The following is a 21080-nucleotide window of genomic DNA, read 5'->3' as shown; positions in this document are numbered from 1 at the left end:
CCTTGGCTTGGAGTGTCCTCAGCAGTGTGTCTGCAGCCCTTCATGGCTGCTCATTTCTTCCTGAAGGAAGTGTGAGCAGGGCCATTGTGTACATCTGACTGACTGAAGTTCAGCATGTGATGGTTTTGTTTCTGTAGGGTGCAGACCAGGTTAGAGCAACTCTTGACTGGCACCCAGTGGATGATGACTTCTCAATCTGCACCAAAACTGCAGTTCCTGTCTGCATTTTTTCACCTTTGCACATCACAAGTGCAAGGCTTTTTCTCTCTCCTCACCCCAACCCCAGCATCAGACCTTTGCCTTGACCTTGGCTGAGCCTTTTCCAGGTTCCTAGACACGACAATCTTGAACAAGTTCTCAGGGGAGATTTCTTCTTACAGTTCAATCCATGGTCATCCCCTTTGCAGACTGACTCCCAATGGTGCCTGAGGATTTGTCAGTCTCCTAACTGTGACCCTAATGCTAGTCCACATCTGACTCTAACCCTAACATAAATGCACAAAAGCTGCAGAAGAAAAGGGTGTGCTGCAAAAAGGATTCTCCCTTGAGAACTAATTGGCTGTGGCTGAAGGACTGGTGCTAAGGCTCAGCTGTATTCAAGAATTAGGTTTACAAGCAAGGGTACAATAACAGAAGCTTCAAAAAGACTGAAAAGGAAGGAGGGATCTACAGCAGTGTCTTGGGAGAAATGTCCCTTGAGATTTTGGTCAAAAGTGCCATGACTAAGGATCAGCAAAGGCCGAGACCTGGGGTGATATTTACTGACAGATTTAGGAGAGAGAACATGCCTAGCACTCCAGCTGGAGTGGAAGTCAAAGTTGGAGTGTCAAAAGGGATGCTAAAGAAAGATCCAGGCCACAAAAACAATCCTCCCAGAGAACCTGTACATTTGCTCAACGGTGGTGGAGTAGGGTTCAGCCTAGGTAAAGACCTACAGTTAGGCTAACAGTTAGTGTTAGGATAGAGACAAAGCCTCAGGCTGCTGTTGAAGTGAGGCTGCAAAGGTTGCTGTCCAAGGAAGGCATGGGATGCAAATAAAAATCTACACTGATAACTTACTCAAGAGGACCCTGACTGTGGATGTTGGGATGCGGCTGAGTCAAGGCCAAGATCTTGTGCCTTTGGTTTAGGATTAATATTATGACAGACACCCTAGGAAATTTATGGCTTCATCTGCAGTGTTGTTTCAAAGGGGCTGATCAAGAAAGGCATAGATTTCAAAGTCAAATTGTTCATGGGAACCTCTTCAACAGTTTCATGGGTGAGAGTCTTGAGATTAGGTTCTGCTGAGGCCAAGGTCTTAAGGTGAGAGTTAGGTTTAGGATTAAGTGAGAGACAAAGCTTAGGGCTCCAACTGGAGTGAAGCTGCAAAGGAGTTGCTCAAAGAAGGGATGAGCAGTGAAAAAAAGAAAAGAAAGGTCCCCTTAGAACTTGTTAAAGCAATGAAGTCAGAGGGCCTTGAGATAATGCTCAGCCAAGCTCAAGCCTGGCTTAGGGTTTCATTTAGGATTGGAGTCAGGAGAAACTCAAAGCCTAGGGCTCAAGTGTGGGAGGGGCCTAGGACTATAGATGGATATAGGGACTGCAAAGGGGCTGCCAAAGGAGAGGATGGACTTAAAAATGAAAACATTCTTGCAAACTTGACTGAGGGTCTTGGGGTAAGGTTCAGTCACTAACATATCATAGGATTCTGTTTAGGCTTAGGTTTAGGTTAGGGTTATGGTTAGTAGAGAGACAAAGCCCAGAGCCCCAGCTGGAGTAGGGTTGCCGCAGGGTTGCCAAGGGAAGGGGTGGGCTAAAGACAGAAATTGTTACTGACATCTTGTTCAACGCTATAGCTCTGGGCATCTTGGGCTAAAGGCACAGCTGAGACCAAGAGGCATCTGGTCTCAACTGTGCACTACTCCATAATCCACATGATATTGCTTTAGAAAAAGTTCCCAGAAATTATCTATGTTAGGACCCCCTCCCCTTGCTTTGACAGTCTCAATCTCACTGGAGCCTCAGGCTTTGTCTCTCACTAACCATAGCTTTAACCATAGGTCTTGTCTTTGGCTGAGCCTTAGCCAAAGTTGCCCAGCCATGGCCCTGTTTTAGAAAGTTTCAGAGAACTGTTGCAATGCTGTGCAACAGTATTTCTGTTTTCTGAAGACTGTGTTCAGGGTATTCATGGTATTTTTAATGGTGTATATCTCACTATGCTATTTTATTTTGGCAAGCATAGATGACGTGTCTCTGAACACATCTGTGACCCCTGCATTCCAGTGGTATAAGAATGCAACTTTTAGTGAATTTTTGCCGAACGTTCTAATAATAAAGTACATAGCATTTCCATAGCAGTCGGCAGCTTCACAGAGTCCTGTAAAGTTAAATCAATTGATAAAAATAACGGGAACAGATTGCCCAGAGAAATTGTGGATGCCCCATCCCTGAAAGGGTTCAAGGCCAGGTTGGACAGGGCTTTGAGTGACCTGGTCTAGTGGAAGATGTCCTGCCCACGGCAGAGGGGTTGGAACTAGATGATCTTTAAGGTCCCTTCCAACCCAAACTATTCTGTGATTCTATGATTCTACGACACCTCTTGTGTTAATTTTCCTTTAATGTGATATATTTTAATGATTAATCTGACCAGCACTTTTGTAAACTCTAAGCTTACTTTGAGGAATGTGAGCATAACCCAGCCAACTCTCTTGTGTGCCAATAGATCTCTTCATTGAGGTCCCAGGCAGTTTCTTGTTTCCTCTTAGAGGAAAGTACTAAATCTAAATATAGTCGTTTCTCATCCTCTATTCTTTCTTGAATAGAGGATAATTTTTTAAAAAATAATTTTGTTACATTCTCTTTGTTTTGTTTTGCTTGCTTTGTGATTGCTTCCAATGTACAATGAAATATTTTTCCATGTCTGCATGCTTCAGGCACTTGCTTTGCCCTGATGCAGATGATCACTTAGTGAAGTAGCATGCTTCTACTCACACTTCTGAGGGTAATGTCTTTCTTCTACCATGTATTTCAGGAAAAGTGCCAGTGAAATAGCTTGAAAAAGCATAGTTGATGGCTAAAAGTGTGCTGAGTTAACAAAGGTTATAAGCCAAGACAGGAAGAAGATAAAGAAAACAATAGTGAGAAAAAAAAAGCAAAGTGGCAAATGAACTAAAAGAAATAGGTTAATTATCTGAAAAGAAAAAAGAGAAAAGCAGAAGACAACAGTGTGAAAAGATATAATTGGACTAAAAATGATGGTGACTAGGTAGCAATGGAGTCGGGGGTGAGGGAAGTGGATGGTTGACAGTATAATCTAACTACACAAGATCAAGTAATGACTGAGAAGTAAGAAGAGAGACAGCCACAGGAATGGTGAAGAGATTGCCAGGAAGAAATTACTCAAGTGAGAAAAGGCAATTACAGAGGAAAGGTGAGTAGATTATCATACTACCAAACACAACTTTCGCTTGACTTGGACATTGACATCATCACCTTTGATGTATTTGCATAAGAACTGGCCTTGGTTTAACTTTTACACATATCTAAAAATTACAGTTCTTATCTGGAAGTTCTTATATTAGATTTTTAAAATTAGTAGCTAAGTTTTAAGATTAATTCAGGCTTGCAACTCTCCAGAACCAATGCTTACAGCAATCTATTTTTTATACTTGCAATGTAAGTGATTTTAATGCCCAAGATTACCTTCAAAATGAAGCTACATTTTGTTTCTGGAAAGCCATATGTGGAGCAAGGATATTCTTCTCAGCCATGGCCTTCTTCTTCCATTTAGAATGATAGGAAAAATGAAAAAGAAACCCACTTTCTGTTTCACAGGCCATTCCTGAGAAACTGCAGTGTAGGTCCTGTTTAGCTGACAGGATCAAAGGCTACCATTTTTAAGTGCCCGTGCCAAAGTCCACAGATTTAAGCCATTAAAAACTGAAAGACACTGATAATTCTGACAATCTCAAAATTTATTGAAGCTGCTAAAAACGAAGGTGTCTGACTTAGTCATCAAGTTTAAAAATGTCAATTTTATTCTTTTTGTGCTTATTGCAATATTATATGTATAATGCTGTGGCACATCCCTGTGTAAAACTAATTTAAATTGAAGCAAATTTCTATACACCAAATAGTATTTTATCAAGATTACTGCATAGTGAAATGATTGACACATATGTATAAACTGCAATTTATGGACAGACTACTGACATAGGTTAATAACTATCATGTCTCAAACCAAATTATTTTAGATTGATCTTGTAAGCCCCTTCTTTTTTAGAATTAATATTTTAATAAAACTAAATTCCTGTAATTAGAATACTTTGTATTTTGATAATCACTATTATCTCTTACTTTTTTTCTGTTAATCTAAACTCAAACAGCAGCTAAACTCAATACACACCGCAAGTTCAATGTAAGATCTTAAGAAGTCTCTGTGTGACTGTAGAAATTGTGATAAGATGTACCCACAACTCTAGCTCTGATGAAGAAATTCTGCAAACCAGAGTCTTCAAAGTGTGCATAATGTTTGTCTCAAACACTTGTACTGGTTTGACACTTTTAGGAAGCAGTCAAGTGTTCTCTGTTGGTTGCTGAGGGCTATTCTGGCAGGCTTTGGAAGAAGAACTAGAAAGTTAGTCCAAACTGTCCACAGCTCAGTGCTGCTGTAGCAAGAATGTTTCCAGTACACGAGCTGGTTTGTTTGAAGCTGTTGCACACATCTCTGCTCTACCCTGTGGCTTGCAGGATTAGCACACTCCTAACTTCACGTGCTAGAGGAAAAGGAAAAGAAAGAGAGAATGTGTGCAGCTTCCTGGGAATGGGACACTGTGGGCAGTGAAAGCCTGGGAACAGTCCTAGCACAGAGGAGGTCTGAACTAATCATCTCTTCTGTTATCTTTATATGTTTTGTTAACAACTACCCAAAAAAATTTAAAAACCCAAATGTCAGGAAGTTAATAAGTTTGACTTCAACTTAACGTGTGGTCCATGCTTGTAGGTTTGGAGAAGTGCTTGAATTATTGTTTCTGGACTTTTCCAAATTCGGCTTTTAAGATGTGAAACTGAAAAGAATCTGACATGAGTGATAGAATAGCAACAGCAAGTTTACTGAAAGTTATAAACCAGCTGCAAATGTTGGCTTCAGTCCTGTAGAAACAGCAGAAACTGTTCCAGGAACAGATGGTCTAGGGGCTTGCATTCATTCGAGGACTGTTAATGTGTACCTGCCCATTTCTGTCTGCAGTGGAAAGATGTCATGAGGACACAAGAACAATTGTACTGGGTCAAAGATATGTCCAGCCCTGTATCCTGTCTCTGACAGTGGCCAATGCTGTCTCAAAAGAAAAGCAGCAATCAAAGTTCCAGGGGAAAAGCCTTTTCTCAGTCACCTCGATTTTGGCTGTAGCCATTTTGCTGTCAGTTCACTCTACTAACTGCATTACTCCAGTTTTTAATGCAGCTTTTGTGTGGACAAGCAAATTATGTTCCAGTGGAAAGCAAAACGGGTCTTTATGCTAACAGCCCTTCTACAGCAGAGATGGTAGTGCTGAACCCACCTGTCACTCCTGGATTGTGTAAATGACTACCTGGGAAAAAACCTTGTAGATCTTCAGTTGTCATGAAATGCTTTAAGTGCTCTGAGAAGCCCAAGAGTTTGCTCACCTTAGCGATATCCCTGGCCAGTTTCCCAGGAGATGTGCCGCTCACGAGCAAGGATGGAGATCTTGCCAAGCCTGTACATCTGGTCTTGAATTATACACAGCTGAGGGTAAGCTGATGTAATTTCAGTTGGTCTGACCCTATAAGCACTTCTCTGCAAGAGTGAGAGTTGTAGAATTATAGAATCATAGAATGGTTAGAGTTGGAAGGGACCTTTAAAGGTCATCTAGGCAAACCCCCCTGCAAGGAGCAGGGACATCCCCAACTAGATCAGGTTGCTCAGAGCCTCATCCAGCCTGGCCTTGAACATTTCCAGGGATGAGGCTTCCACCACCTCTCTGGGCAACCTCTGCCAGTGTTCTACAACTCACACTGTTTTTTCCTAATTTCCAATCTAAATCTACCTCCCTCTATTTTAAAACCATTACCCCTCGTCCTGTCACAACAGGCCCTTCTGAACAGCCTCTCCCCATCTTTCTTGTAGGCCCTCTTGAGGTACTGGAAGACAGCTATCAGGTCTCCCTGGAGCCTCCTCTTCTGCAGGCTGAACAGCCCCATCTCTCTTAGCCTGTCCTCATAGGAAAGGTGCTCCAGCCCTCCTATCATCTTCGTGGCCCTCCTCTGGACCTTCTCCAACTGGTCCATGTCCTTGTTATGTTGGGGGCTCCAGAACTGGACACATTACTTCACGTGGGGTGGAGTAGAGGGGGAGAATCACCTCCCTTGACCTACTGGCCATGCTCCTCTTGATGCAGCCCAGGATGTGGTTGGCCTTCTGTGCCGCAAGGGCGCATTGCCTGCTCATGTTGAGCTTCTCATCCACCATCACTCCCAAGTCCTTCTCCTCAGGGCTGCTCTCGATCCATTCTCTGCCCAGCCTGTATTTGTGCCTGGAATTGCCACGACCCAGGTGCAGGACCTTGCACTTGGCCTGGTTGAACTTCATGAGGTTGGCACGGGCCCACCTCTCCAGCCTGTCAAGGTGCCTCTGGATGGCATCCCTCCCTTCCAGCGTGTCAACGGCACCACACAACTTGGTGTCATCAGTGAACTTGCTGAGGGTGCACTCTATCCCACTGTCCAGGTAGCCGACAAAGGTGTTGAACAGGGCCAGGCCCAACACGGACCCCTGAGGGACTTCACTGGTGACCGGTCTCCACTTGGACATCGAGCCATTAACCACCACTCTTTGAGTGTGGCCATCCTGCCAACTCCTTCTTCACCAAGTAGTCCGTCCATCAAACCCATGCCTCTCTAGTTTATGCGGGACAGTGTCAAAAGCTTTGCACAAGTCCAGGTAGATGATATCTATTGCTCGTCCCTTGTCCACCGATGCTGTCACCCCATCACAAAAGGCCACCAAATTGGTCAGGCACGATCTGCCCTTGGTGAAGCCATGTTGGCTGTCACCAACCACCTCCTTGCTCTCCATGTGCCTTAGCATGGTTTCCAGGAGAATCTGCTCCATGACCTTGCCAGGCACAGAGGTGAGGCTGACCGGCCTGTAGTTGCCCAGGTCCTCCTTGTTCCTCTTTTTAAAAACAGGGGTTATGTTCCCTCTCTTCCAGTCACCGGGGACCTCACCAGACTGCCACAATTTCTCAAATATAATGGCCAGTGGCTTGGCAACTTCATCCGCCAGTTCCCTCAGGACCTGGATGGATCCCATCAGGTCCCATGGACTTGTGCACCTTCAAGTTCCTCAGATGTTCCTGAACCTGTTCTTTGAGTACAGTGGGTGGTTCTTCATCCTCGCAGTCCCTGCTTGTGCCTTTCATAGCTTGGGTGGTGACACAAGAGCCCTTATCGGTGAAGACTGAGGCAAAAAAGTCATTGAGTACCTCAGCCTTCTCCATGTCCTGGGTAACCAGGACACCAGTTTCCTTCCAGAGGGGGCCTACATTCTCCTTGGACTTTCTTTTGTCCCCAACATACCTATAGAAGCTTTTCTTGTCGCTTTTTATATCCCCGGCCAGATTCAATTCCATCAGGGCTTCCACCCTCTATAGGCTTTCCTCTTCTCTTTCAGTTGGTCCAGGAGCTCCTTGCTCATCCACGCCGGCCTCCTGGCCTTTTTGTCCAACTTGTTTTTCATTGGGATGCACCTCTGCTGAGCTTGGAGGAGGTGCTCCTTGAATATAGACCAACTTTCCTGGGCCCCTCTTCCCTCCAGGGCCTCCTCCCATGGCACTTTGCCCATCGGGTCCCTGAAGAGGCCAAAGTCCACCTTCCTGAAGTCTAGGGCTGAGAGCTTGCCATGTAGTTTCCTCGCTGCCCCGCGGATCTTGAACTCCACCATGTCGTGGTCGCTGCAGCCAAGTCTGTCCTTTAGTTTCACATCCCCCACCAGTCCCCCCCTGTTGGTGAGCACAAGGTTGAGCATGGCACCCCTCCTTGTCGGCTCCTCTATCGCCTGCAGGAGGAAGTTGTCATCCACGCATTCCAGGAACCTCCTGGGCTGCCTGTGCCCTGCCGTGTTGTCTCTCCAACAGATGTCAGGGTGGCTGATATCCCCCATGAAGACCAGGGCTTGTGACAGTGAGGCTGCTCCTATCTGGCTATCCACCTCACCTGGAGTACTGTGTCCAGCTCTGAAGCCCCCAACATCAGAAGGACATGGACCAGTTGGAGAAGGTCCAGAGGAGGGCCACGAAGATGATAAAAGGGCTGGAGCACCTCTCTTATGAGGACAGGCTGAGAGAGTTGGGGCTGTTCAGCCTGGAGAAGAGGAGGCTCCGGGGAGACCTGATAGCGGTCTTCCAGTACCTCAAGGGGGCCTACAAGAAAGATGGGGAAAGGCTGTTTTAGTAGGGCCTGTTGCAATAGGACGAGGGGTAATGGTTTTAAAATAGAGGGAGGTAGATTTAGATTAGAAATTAGGAAAAAAATTTTTACGATGCGAGTTATAGAACACTGGAACAGGTTGCCCAGAAAGGTGGTGGAGGCCCCATCTCTGGAAACGTTCAAGGCCAGGCTGGATGAGGCTCTGAGCAACCTGATCTAGTCGGGGATGTCCCTGCTTCTTGCAGGGGGGTTTGCCTAGATGACCTTTGAAGGTCCCTTCCAACTCTAACCATTCTATGATTCTATGATTCTATGATCTGCTCTGTCCTCCTGGCCAGGCGGCCTGTAACAGACCCCCACCATAACGTACCCTGTCCCTTCCCGTCCTCTAATCCTGACCCATAAGCTCTCTGTCAGCTCCTCCTCCATCCCCAGGTGGAGCTCCACGGACTCCAGCCGGTTGCTGACACTGGTAGAGAGCGACACCCCCTCCTCGTCTCCCCTTCCTGTCCTTTCTAAAAAGCCTATACCCCTCCATGTTGACGCTCCAGTCGGACGAGTTATCCCACCACGTCTCCGTGATACCGATGAGGTTGTAGCCCCCCTCGTGTGCACGCATCTCCAGCTCTTCCTGTTTATTCCCCATGCTGCGTGCATTGGTATAGAGACACTTCAGCTGGGACCACGACAAAGCCGACTTGCTGGCTGGAGCGACAGGAGTTCTTTTGGACCACAGTTTAAGTTCATTTGCATGTACCTGAGATCATTCCTCAGCTTCTGGACCCTCAGTGCTGGCAGTGGTGCCATGCTGACCGCAGTGGGCTGAACTGTGCTCCTCCTCCCCAGCAACACTAGTTTAAAGCCCTCCGGACAAGTCTGGCAATTCTTCGTCCAAACACACTCTTCCCCTTCTCATTTAAGTGCACACCATCTGCCCCTAGCAGCCCGGGCTTCTCAAAGCACGCCCCATGGTCTAGATACCCAAAGCCCTGGCTGTAGCACCACTCCCTGAGCCACAAGTTAACCTGCCAGATACGTCTGGCCCTTTCAGGTCCCTGCCCTTCGACCGGGAGGATTGATGAGAATACCACCTGCGCCCCAGAGTCTTTGACTGTGTACCCAGGGCCCTGAAATCCCTTTTGATGTCTCTCAGGCTGCTGCCAGCTGTGTCGCTGGCACCCACATGAAACACCAGTAGAGGATAATAGTCTGTGGGCCGTATGAGGCTAGGTATTCTCTCAGCAACATCCCTGATACGAGCCCCCGGGAAACAGCATACCTCCCGAGAGAGCACATCGGGGTGGCAGATGGGTGCCTCCGTACCTGTCAGGAGGGAGTCACCCACTACTACCACTCGTCTCTTTTTCTTGGTAGCGCTAGTTATCACTCAAGCCGGTCGGGCTGCCTTGCACGGCTCCAGTGCCTCCCCCGAGGTGCTAGGTCTTACTTCTTCAGTCTGCAGAGTGGCAAAGCGGTTCTGCAGGGGCACCTCGGGGTTCTGGGGAAGCTTCTTCTTCCTCCTGCTGCGCCTTGCCCTTGCAACTTTCAATTCATTGGCATCTTCTGCCTGCTTGCTTACCTCGTGTGTCAGTGGCGGGGGGGGTGTTGATTGGTTCTCTGGGTGCTGCGGTTCCGGTGCAGACTGTGCCTGGAACCAAGTATCCTGCTCCCTCTCTGCCTCCCTGATGTCCCGCAGCCTCCTGACCTCCTCCTGCAGCTCAGCCACCATCGATGTGTAAGGTCCCACTCAGTCAAGCATTTAAGGATGAATTTAAGTCCCATTGACTTACATGAGAAATAAGTGTGCGTTAAAGAGTGTTGCTGAACAAGAGATATCATTATCATTAAGTCATACTCTATTTTCAAACTTTTTACAGGTGACATCCATTGACTTGAATGGGGATATGAGTGTGGGTTGAGCCTATGCTGAATAGTTTTGATCGTCAGTCTGAAAAGTATGTAAGATAATCTACTGCTCTTCAAAGTGACTTGCATACCTCCACCATAACCAATATCTCTCTACAGCAACTTGTTTCATAATCATAAAATTGGAAGATTTTCAGCAGCTTTTATTAACTTCTTCTTTTCTTTCAAATCACTGAAATATTTTGTGTGGCATTATCTTGGTTTAGTTTGAAGGCTTTTCTTTAAATAACAGTTGTTAGCAGTCTTGTTAAATTGTAACCCAAAAGATCGCTAGCACTTGAGCCACTGAAACTCCTGAACACATAGCTTTCCGTAAGTTTGGTGCCGATGGCTGGACATACACCTATTACCAAAAGAACAATCTGTAGACAATAGTAATAGATGCCCAGAATAAGATGTATAAGTGGTTTCAAAACCTGCCCACTATTTTAGACACAAAGATAAGGAAAATATGTATAGCATCTAAGAAGTTTCCAAACATGGGAAAATAAGTGAGTGAGTTATAAATACAGGGACATTAAAGCTTCGTTAAAGTAATTTCATTCTATTCACTCATGTTGTTGTAGCTCTGCAAAAAATCCTCTTCATTTGACTGAGAAAAATGTAAGTTTGTATGGTTGATTGATTACAGCCTGGGTAAAACTCAAATTATTAATAATATAATTTATGTTTAATATTATTACTATTATTAATTCAGTTGGATAAGCTGTTATCTCCAATTCTTCCCAAAATCAACAGTTATAAAATTTACAAGGCAGGCAGGAGATTAGTGATCAATATCAAATTAGTCTAAATGACTAAGACCGCAGTTTAATTACAACCATGAGAGACATCAACATTATGTGAGGGAGGATTTGACTGTTGCTGAGTCACAGGGTAATGCTTTCAGCTTGACATAGAGTTATCACTCGTTGGGTTTTCAGCACAAAACAATCCTGTGAAGGATTTTTAACAAAAATCCTCATAAAAACTTGAAACAATGTTGCATTAAAATTAAGTAGAAAATTATTAAAACCTTTTTTCATAGTTCAGCTCAAAGTAGGTGAAACACCTTACAAAAAGTCATGTTGCTTCAGGCTCAGCCAAAGAACATCTGAACTTGTGAACAGCTGCTGGTGAAAGGGAAGCACCTCAGTATTTGGCAGTTGGGCAGCCTGCAAGAGCTGTGCCTCACCTGTGGGGCAAGCAGGGCAGTAATCCACCTTCAGGGCCTAAGAGCTATTGCACAAAAAGAAGTGGTGTAGAAAGCGCAGCTCACTCCAAGGGTGGGAAATTGGTGTTGCTGGTGGACAGCCAGGCAGCTGTCGGGACTGTGTGCAACCTCTGCCCAGTGAGGTTCACCACACCAGCTGGTGAGATGCCTGCCTGGTGTGTAGGGCAATCCTTCCTGCTACTCACAAGCCGAAGAGGTTGTCCTGCTGGTCCCATGTGTGGGCCGTTATGCCTCCTTCTAGTCTGTAGAGCAGGGCAAAGATCCCTTGATGGACTGCGGCTCAGCAGCAAAATATTTTAAATGCTGGGCAAAGTGCCATGTGTGTGTAGTTAATACTGAACAATCACCAGAAAAACATACAGTGAATTATCACTAACAGCTTTTCTCAGTGTGGGAGCTAAACGGCAGAGGGGAGACTGGCAAGTGACCCAACGTATCTGCAAAGCTGGTAATTTATCATTCTCTATCAGAAATTAAACACAGGGTGGAACCAATGGTCAATAGGCAAATTCCTATAAATGCAGGGCTATGTTCTCCAGTTCAGCTATACTGGACACTGCACTGGAGAATCTGGGCTTTTACAACAAGGGAGAAAAACTAAAGGGAGCAGCTGCTGTCCCTGTGCTGCTGAGAGGATAACCCAAATGGTGGTGTAATCTTCACCCTGGAGTCAAGGTGGTGAAAGTCATGCAGATGGAAACAAAAATTCCAGAACTATCAAAGGCTGAGACTGTGGAAAGCTAAGTGGTTTGTTAATTCAAATGTCCCCACAGTATCACTGCCATGGAGATGTATTTGTCAGTCCTGCTATTAAAGGAGCTGAACAGCTCACAAATCAGCCTGATACTATCAGCTCTACAGACACCCCAGTCCAAACCGCTGATTTTAGAATCTTATCTACAAGATAAACTAGTAGAATTTAGTTTCTTTTCCTCCTGATGAGTAGTCTTATCCCAGGTTGAATCCATTGCAAACAGCTGCTCAATAGTGGTAACTGCTTTTCTCCTTTGAATTTTTGGAGGCTGACAGTTTAACACCCACACCAGCTTGTTAATGCTTCCCTGTCCTGCCTGACCCACACCCTGTGCATCCTCTTCTATCTTTCAGAAACCCAATGGCTTTATTCAGACTTCTTCTGGTGCTTTTTGAGGTTATAAGACGACTCTGGTTCTGCTTTAACTGAACTGCTTTGGTGGGGTTCATTTTGTTATCAAAATACCAAGATGTGAGTGTATGCAAGTAGGTGGCTACAGATGAACTAGGTGGCTAAGGTCTCCCAATAGATGAAGATAGAGTCAAACAGGCAGTGCAACTTGGAGGTAACTCAGTTTAGCCAAAAAAGTTTGCCCATTGGGTGTTTGGATGGTAGAGACTTTATGGCTGGCCAGATGAACTGTTCTCTCAAGAGAAAAGAAAGAGCTGAGAGTTAATCCGTTAGCGGGGTGCCATTCATAGGTTTTATTGTGCCTGAATAAGATCCCAACAGAAGCTGTTCCTGATCCATAACATTCCTGTAATGGGTCTGATTTTTCTAATAGAGATTATGTCAAACACAAATTGACCCTCAGGGCTTCTTTTGGCATTAGTTCTGACAATGAATTCAATCGCAGCACCATTCCCCATTGATGCTGATGTTAGGCTGCCTCTCAGATCTTCACCGTTTGCTACATAATGGGTTATTCCTGCCAGATGAGCTCAGCTAATTCAACGTTTAGATGACTCTAGACAAAGATTTTTTCCCTTGCAGTCCAGAAAGCCAACCGTATCCTGGGCTACATCAAAAGAAGCATGGCCAGCAGGTCGAGGGAGGGGATTCTCCCCCTCTACTCTGCTCTTGTGAGACCCCACCTGGAGTACTGCATCCAGCTCTGGAGCCCCCAACATAAGGACATGGACATCTTGGAGCAAGTCCAGAGAAGGGCCATGAAGATGATCAGAAGGCTGGAGCACCTCTCCTATGAGGACAGGCTGAGAGACCTGGAGTTATTCAGCTTGGAGAAGAGAAGGCTCCAGGGAGACCTTACAGTGGTCTTCCAGTACCTAAAGGGGGCTTACAGGAAAAATAGGGACAAATTTTTTAGCAGGATCTGTTGCAATAGGAAAAGGGGTAGTGATTTTAAGCTAGAAGGAGGTAGATTTACATCAGGCGTAAGGGAGAAATTTTTTTACAAGGAGGGTGGGAGAGCACTGGAACAGGTTGCCCAGAGAGGTGGTGGATGCCCCATCTCTGGAAACATTCAAGGCCAGGTTGGATGGGGCTCTGAGCAACCTGATCTTGCTGGGGATGTCCCTGCTCCTTGCAGGGGAGTTGGACTAGATGACCTTTAAAGGTCCTTTCCAACCCAAACCATTCTATGACTCTGTGATTCTATGTGGTGGGGTCAGTACACCCTCATATATTTTTATGTTTTCTCTTAATGAGCATTGAATTGAAAAATATTTGTTCTGGCTTCCATTAACTATAAATGTCATGCTGCCCCTTAAAAATATGTCATAAACCATTCCTTAACCTTCTTACTCAAATCTACCTGATACTTGTTCAGTACAACACATAGAAATGTTTCACTGCACACTGTTTACATGCATGAGGGAGTACTGTGTCTTCTACTGTGACCTATATCATTGTAAATCATTAAGTTTTGTACAAATATTCTTTTGAAAAAGGCTTACACAGAGTGAAACTGCAGTTGCTATGATGAAGAACTGTGTGCTACTGACTGACAATATGCATGTCTAGGCTGCTACTCATCTGGGGCATCTAAACCACAGATAAGCTGTGCCTTGCTCATCACAGATGAAACACAAACTGAAACAAAAGTACCCCGAGATCTCAGATCTGAGGAAGGAATTTTCCCAACCCCCAAACCCAACAACTGGTGTAAGTTGTTATACCGATGACCAAATCTTAGAAACATATTTTTAACAGAAAGTTTATCAAGCATTATTTAACCTCAGGTAGCCTGCACACACACTTGTGTGGATCCATATTAGACATAGAACTTGTCCTGAAGAAGAGTCTTCTAGAAAAATCTCACCTTATTTTCAAGGAAAAGTGGTGGTAAATTCACCATCCTGGTTTTATTCTGTATTTCTATGTTGAATTTCCTGTCTTTGGCATCTAGCAACAGCAGTTTGTTATGCCTCTATTAATTATGTTGAAAAATCCTACACAATCCATGGGAAAATACTTGCAGAACAGGATCCAAACCATTTATCAGCCACCTTCTCAAGAAGCCAAAGAATACTATACTCTTCAATCTTCGCACTGATTTCATGGCCCTCCTCTGAATTCAGTCAAGCATGTGGACATTGGCTACGTGATCAAATAGTTTTTCTACACCAGTTGGAAAGGAAAAAAAAGACAAATTTACTTTTTCAAACCTAATTTACTGAAAACAAATCATGGATAGTAGACAAGATACACAGCTTATTTGTACAAAAAGAGAATGGAAGTATTCATGGAGTTCCGACAAGTCCTCAGTCTGGTCTGACATCTTCGGTGGTATTTTCAAGCATATACTCTTGTTATCATTTGTGTTATTTATTTCTTGCCTTCCAAATTAAGGCAGTACTGGAAAAATATGTTTACAATTTAAATTTGGTAAGTTCTTTGAGTTTCTTAAGTGTTTAGTTGGAAGTAGATTTCTGTTTGTTTTCCAATGTGAATGCATTGCTTTGCTTAGGGAGATTAGAACAAGGTGTTTTCTCTCTCTCTCTTGTTTGGTTAGTAAGTTTGAAAAGTAAAATGTACACTTACAAAAGCTTCCCCCTCTTTGCCTTTTGCTGACTCCTGAGTAAATTAGAAAATTATAACAATAATAAAATACATAAGTTTACTTTATGGATGGCAACAAGCATATGTGTGTTTTCAGATGAGTCAGATTTTAACATGAAGCCCTGCTGTGTGACCTTTCAGTTTGATTGCAATTTCATCCAGTGACAGTGTCACTATCACTGCATACAACTTTTTTTCCTGAACTTTTACCTTCTAAAACCAAGTCTTGTAAAACTTGGAGGTACAACATGTGTGCTTAATTTTCAGACATTTTGTCTGACCTCTTACAGTGAAATGCATTTTTTGCATGGTCATTGTTTAGACAGTGGCATAACAGTGCTATCTGCTCTGTTGTCTAGTCATTTCCAGCTAACCCCTTCCAGTCTATCACGGTTCTGACAGCTGCTCCACAAATATGTAGTATAACACCACAATTATTTCCTGTGTGGTTTCTGCTTTCAACATTTGAATGTATCAATACATGCTACTGACCTTGTTTCCCTATGTGTATGACTGGGTACATATGTACAATAGATTTTTCTGAGGAGTCAATCTTATCTTTTTCTTACAGAGGACTCCCTCCTTGAATGTCTAAAGTTGATCTCCCTTGCAATGGTCCCAAATTCCTGGATTCTGCTGAGTTCAGAAGCCAGCAAGTGCTGAAGCGCAAACATGAGGAAAGAAAATAGCTTCAAGTCGCTATGAAATAAAAAGGCCTGGACATTGATTGTGTTGGAAGTCAGCAAAAAAAAAAGCTTATTCATTTCTTAGGTACAGCAATCTACACATCCAAATTATATTAAAGCACAATCGGCTTAAATTTAGTGTAGCTGTGATGTCACTCCTTTGCCTTGCTGTTTCCTCAGACAGAGATGATTGATAGGCTCGTGTTATTGCAGACTATAATGCTGTAGCTGAAGTCACTTTATCTGTGGAGAAGTGACTCACTAATTTTCTAATTTACAAGATATCAAAATAAATGCATGCATCAACTAAGGATAAAGTGACTTCAAAGACCTTTGCTGTGCAGAATGAACAGAAACAGGATGGTTGGGCTTAAACTCAGTGTTGGGTAATCTCAAAGATTTTTCAAGCAGATGCTGAAAAATATTAGCAAGGTAAATTATGAATGAATATTTTCTCCTTTGTCGGAGTTTTACTTTTCTTTAATGAAAATTAAATTATAGTACTTATCTATTCTAACTGAAATTGATCTAGAAATATATATACATCTAAAAACCAACTAAGGTTCTCCTTCCAAATCTTTACAAGATTGTTTCATATTTTTTTTAAGTTTTAAAATACTTAAAAACTTTCAGAACTAATATAAATTTCAGAGGTTATGTATACCTCCCAGAACTGAATTCCCCACGAATCCTGTGTTACAGATACAGTTAACTACCTGAGCAGTAGCATCTACTGAGTAGTCATTTAGAAATTAGGTTTACATCTCCTAAAAGTCATTAGGCTGGCAAATCTGATAGCTACATGAAATGTAGTGAAAAGAGAAGACTGCATGTCAGTAGCCAGGAGTTGAGGAGTCAAGACCAACATTAAGGTTTTACTGAGAAAAAAAAAAAAAAAAGCTTTTACTGAAAAAAAAAATTGCCTGCTCATCCACTTTTGAGGTGAAAACCAGATATACAGTGAATTTTTCAGTCTCACTTGTGAGAAGTCAGGGTGCTGCATAAATGTCTGGAAATGATGTTTTGCCAGAAGAAGGGGAAACATGAGGATGGAAGCTGTGTGCAGCGTCTCATGTAGAAAAACCACCCTGGATGCAGTCTGAGTTGTGTCATCTCAAAAGGCAGAGCTTTCCTAAGCCCAGTGGGCTCATCATGGTGTGACATCAAAAGAAGTGCGACGGGCTCAAAAATTGATGAGAGGCACAAGAGGAAAGCTTGAAAGATCTTGCAAAAGACCTGTGTGGTAGTGCCATGTCTTGTGTGTGGAGAGAAACACAAATTCCCACTGGGAATCAGGCAGCCAGCCCAAGAGAATGAATTCATTCACGGTATAGTTATAGACTTACCCAGACATAATTAAAATGTAATAGTGGTATGTAAACAATGTACATTTAAAGGATAGCAGGGCTCAAATGAAAAGATAGTTTTCAAAATTATGTGTTATAGATCGTGTGGTTGGAAAGGCAACGGTAAAAGAGGCCAGGAATGGGTCTTATCTCCCTGTGCAAACAGATGGGCTTCTGTCAAAATGCAGGCACTGCGCTCTGCTTGCAATACATCAAGGTACTCAACTCCTTGGATGCCTTGACTTTGCATTTACAACCATTTTTACGTTCATAATATAGGTGCTTATGGTCATATAATTAAAAAAAACCACATTAAACAAATGAGTTATAGTGGCAGCTCAGTTTTCTGAGACCCTGTAAATTAATGGCTTTCTCATCCTTCTCTGACCTTGCTTCAGTAAGTAGGTAGGATGAATTCATTTGACATTTACTCTTTGCCAGCTTTACTTCCTGAACATCCTCTGCAAAGCAGCAGATTAATTCTTCAGGGTTAAAGTGTGATGCAGATAACACAGCTGTACAAGAGATGAAGAGGATAAGAAAACCTCTTACCACACGCGCTACCCTTCAGCAAAAGATTAGTGACAAGACCCACCAAACCTTCTTCCTGCCAGTCTTGATGGGATGAAGAAGGGAGTGACAGCTGATTTCAGTGCTGTCCCTGGGGTATCATGGCTTAACAAGTGGGTACGTTCAACAGCACATGGCTGCTTTCCTCCTCGTTGCTTACTTTGAGGTGGGGACAGCGTGGCAAGGGAGGGCAGTGCCTTTGAAGAATTGTGCTGTTGTGCACGGATCATTGCTCAGTGCTTTCCCTAACCTCAGAAAAACACTGCTCACTTGAGCATGATTTGAATACAACTTGAAATAAGAAAAAAATGACAAAAGGGGATTAATAGAAACCTTTCTAACAGAAATAACATTTGGATGCCACTTTAAAATTGCTGAGACTTATCATTTTGTCTTTCTGATATTGCTTGGGAGAGGAACTGCAATAGATAATAAGCTATTAACATTACAGAGGAAAAAAACAACACCCACTCTGTCTGATGTTTTGCCATGAGGATCTACTGGCTACCAACACAAAGCTTTTCAGGTCACTGTGTCCCATATTTTCCTTGTGAAATGTACTGTGCACTTCGGTCACTTGAATAAATCTGTGTATGCGGTCTCCTAATAAATTTTTTATTTTATTGCCTAATAAAAGGGACTTTAAAGACCATGCAGATCTGCAATTGAAGATTCTAGGCTTAAAGAGAAAACAATTTTATAGCAGCACAAGGGAGTATTTGTTATGAGAGCAGAGCCTAGCCACATGATGATTTCTGCACAGCAGATATGGAACAAAGCGATGCAGAGAAATGGTTTGAGACAGACCTCAGCGAGCCCTGGATCAGTGCTGAAGGAGCAGTGACAACACCAAGAACACCAAGTAAAAGGAGCCTTTCCCTAGTCTTGCTTTGTTCAAGGTTGTCTTCCTTCCAGCCCCCTCCTCACCAGGGTCACCCAGACTTACCAACCCTCCTCCTGCAGCCTGAACTCCTCTGGCAGCTCTCGGCAGCCCTGTTGGGACAGCACAGGCACCTTCCTGACCAACAACAGCCCTGAATGGCTCCTCTCAGCCTCAGCTTTGGCAAACTGAGCTGAGCAGCAGCTTAAAACTGTACCCTTTCCCCACCCCACCCTTTCTGCACCTTCATCCTCTGGCTCCAGCAGAGAGAGAAGGGGGAGTGATGGGAAACCCCTGGCATGAAAATAGTGCCCTGCTACAGGCAGGCTGATTTCAGGTGTAGGGGTTGAAATGAGGTTGTTTTAAAGGTGTGAGGTGCTTGGCTGAGCGATGACCATGCTCTGCACTGCACTATGTTCTTATAAATAACCCGGGCAAAGCTCCCTTAGCTGGGGGTGCTGGTAGACAGCTGGCTGAACTTGAGCCAGCAGTGTGCCCAAGTGGCCAAGAAGGCCAACAGCATCCTGGCTTGTATCAGGAACAGTGTGGCCAGCAGGAGTAGGGAAGTGATCGTGCCCCTGTACTCGGCACTGGTGAGGCCACACCTTGAATAATGTGTTGAGTTTGGGGCCCCTCAGTACAAGAAGGACATTGAGTTGCTGGAGCATGTCCAGAGAAGGGTAGAGAAGGGCAATGAAACTGGTGAGGAGTCTGGAGAACAAGTCTTATGGGGAGCGTCTGAGGGAACTGGGATTGTTTAGCCTGGAGAGAAGGAGACTCAGGGGAGGCCTCATTGCTCTCTCCAGCTACTTGAAAGGAGGTTGTAGGGAGGCAGGTGTTGGTCTCTTCTCCCAAGTAACTGATGATAGAACAAGAGGAAATGGCCTCAAGTTGTGGCAGGGGAGGTTTAGGTTGGATGTTAGGAAAAATTTATTTACTGAAATAGTGGTCAGGTACTGGAACAGGCTGCCCAAAGAAGTGGTGGAGTCACCATCCCTGGAGGTGTTAAAAATATGTGTAGATGTGGCACTTCAGGACATGGTGATGTTAGGTTGATGGTTGGACTTGATGATCTTGGACGTTCTTTCCAACCTTAAAGAATCTATGATTCTGTGATTCCCTTGCTGTTTCTCGCCAAGCCTGAAGCCTTTCTGCGGAGGGCAGTGGGATTCTCCACACCTCCTGCTGCTGGGCAGAGGCTTTATTCTGGCCAACATTTAAACCAGAATATATTTAATCATGGTCTGAAAGTGTGAACTGCAGAGTTCATTTTATACCTTATTTTAAAAAATGCATCAAAGCTAGCCCATACTCGTTCTCTTCATTTACAGGCTTTCAGTTAGGTGTTTTAAGAGTTCTGCAATCCAGTTGAGGCTGGTTAACTACAAAGAGTAGTTGATTGACAGAGTATTCTTCAAGTAATCTGTCACTGAATATCTGATTTCGTAAATTAAAGTATACTACACAGATCTGTGAGTACTGTAAGGAAAAGAGTTAGTGTTGTTTCCTTTTCAGAAAATGGTTTGATTTATAATATTTTTTTTTCCCTAATATCACACTGTGCCATCTTGTGTTTAATTGAACAAATACAGATACATTTACTTTGGGAAGGGGGTATATTTATGCAAGTGATCATACATAAATTATACATTTCTTATAGAATCATACTTTCTTATTTTGTATTTCTCTAAAATTTCCTGGCCCAGTCCTGTTCCGGAGGAATCCTGACTGATTTACCCTCATAGGCCAAAAGATCACAAATTGAAGTTTCACAGTGACTTAAACAAAATGTGTTGAAATAGGAAAATTTCAGCTAGATCTCACTTTTTAATTTCTTACTATTTCAGTCAACAGTTCAAAGGAAATATTGGAAGGGAGAAGACTGTTGTAATCTCTTCTGCATCAAAACCCACTAGCCTTGTAATTTTATCCAAAGTCAAGATGATACAGTGCCACAAAGGCAGGCTCTAGTCTGGAAAAGATGGACATCAGATCACAGATTAGAAAATTATCAAGAACTAACTGAAGTAGAGACTGTATGGACTGGTCATCAAACAGAAATGCAAGATTAAGGAGGACTAAAGGTGAAATTCTTGAAAGAGTGATTTTAGGATCTTTTTTATCAATATCAGGAATGATTTGTCAAAATATGGAATGATAAATATATGAAGTAGCACCTTGAAAGAAGAAAATTTACTAGGAGAAAAATACAGAGTTGAGCATGAAAAGGTTAAGCATACAGAAATTTGCTGGA

The 21080-nt window shown here is 43.6% G+C and overlaps 2 pseudogenes; both read left to right on the top strand.

Moving 5' to 3' along the window:
• The first annotated feature begins 688 nt into the window (after positions 1 to 688).
• On the top strand, positions 689 to 13897 carry LOC147602387 (uncharacterized; annotated as a pseudogene).
• Positions 13898 to 18000: 4103 nt separating this feature from the next.
• On the top strand, positions 18001 to 19882 carry LOC147602386 (uncharacterized; annotated as a pseudogene).
• The last annotated feature ends 1198 nt before the right edge of the window (positions 19883 to 21080 follow it).

This window comes from Chlamydotis macqueenii, chromosome 1 (assembly GCF_036417535.1).
Source record: "Chlamydotis macqueenii isolate bChlMac1 chromosome 1, bChlMac1.mat, whole genome shotgun sequence".
In the NCBI taxonomy this organism is placed as follows: domain Eukaryota; kingdom Metazoa; phylum Chordata; class Aves; order Otidiformes; family Otididae; genus Chlamydotis; species Chlamydotis macqueenii.
This window is presented reverse-complemented; position numbering and strand designations above follow the sequence as displayed.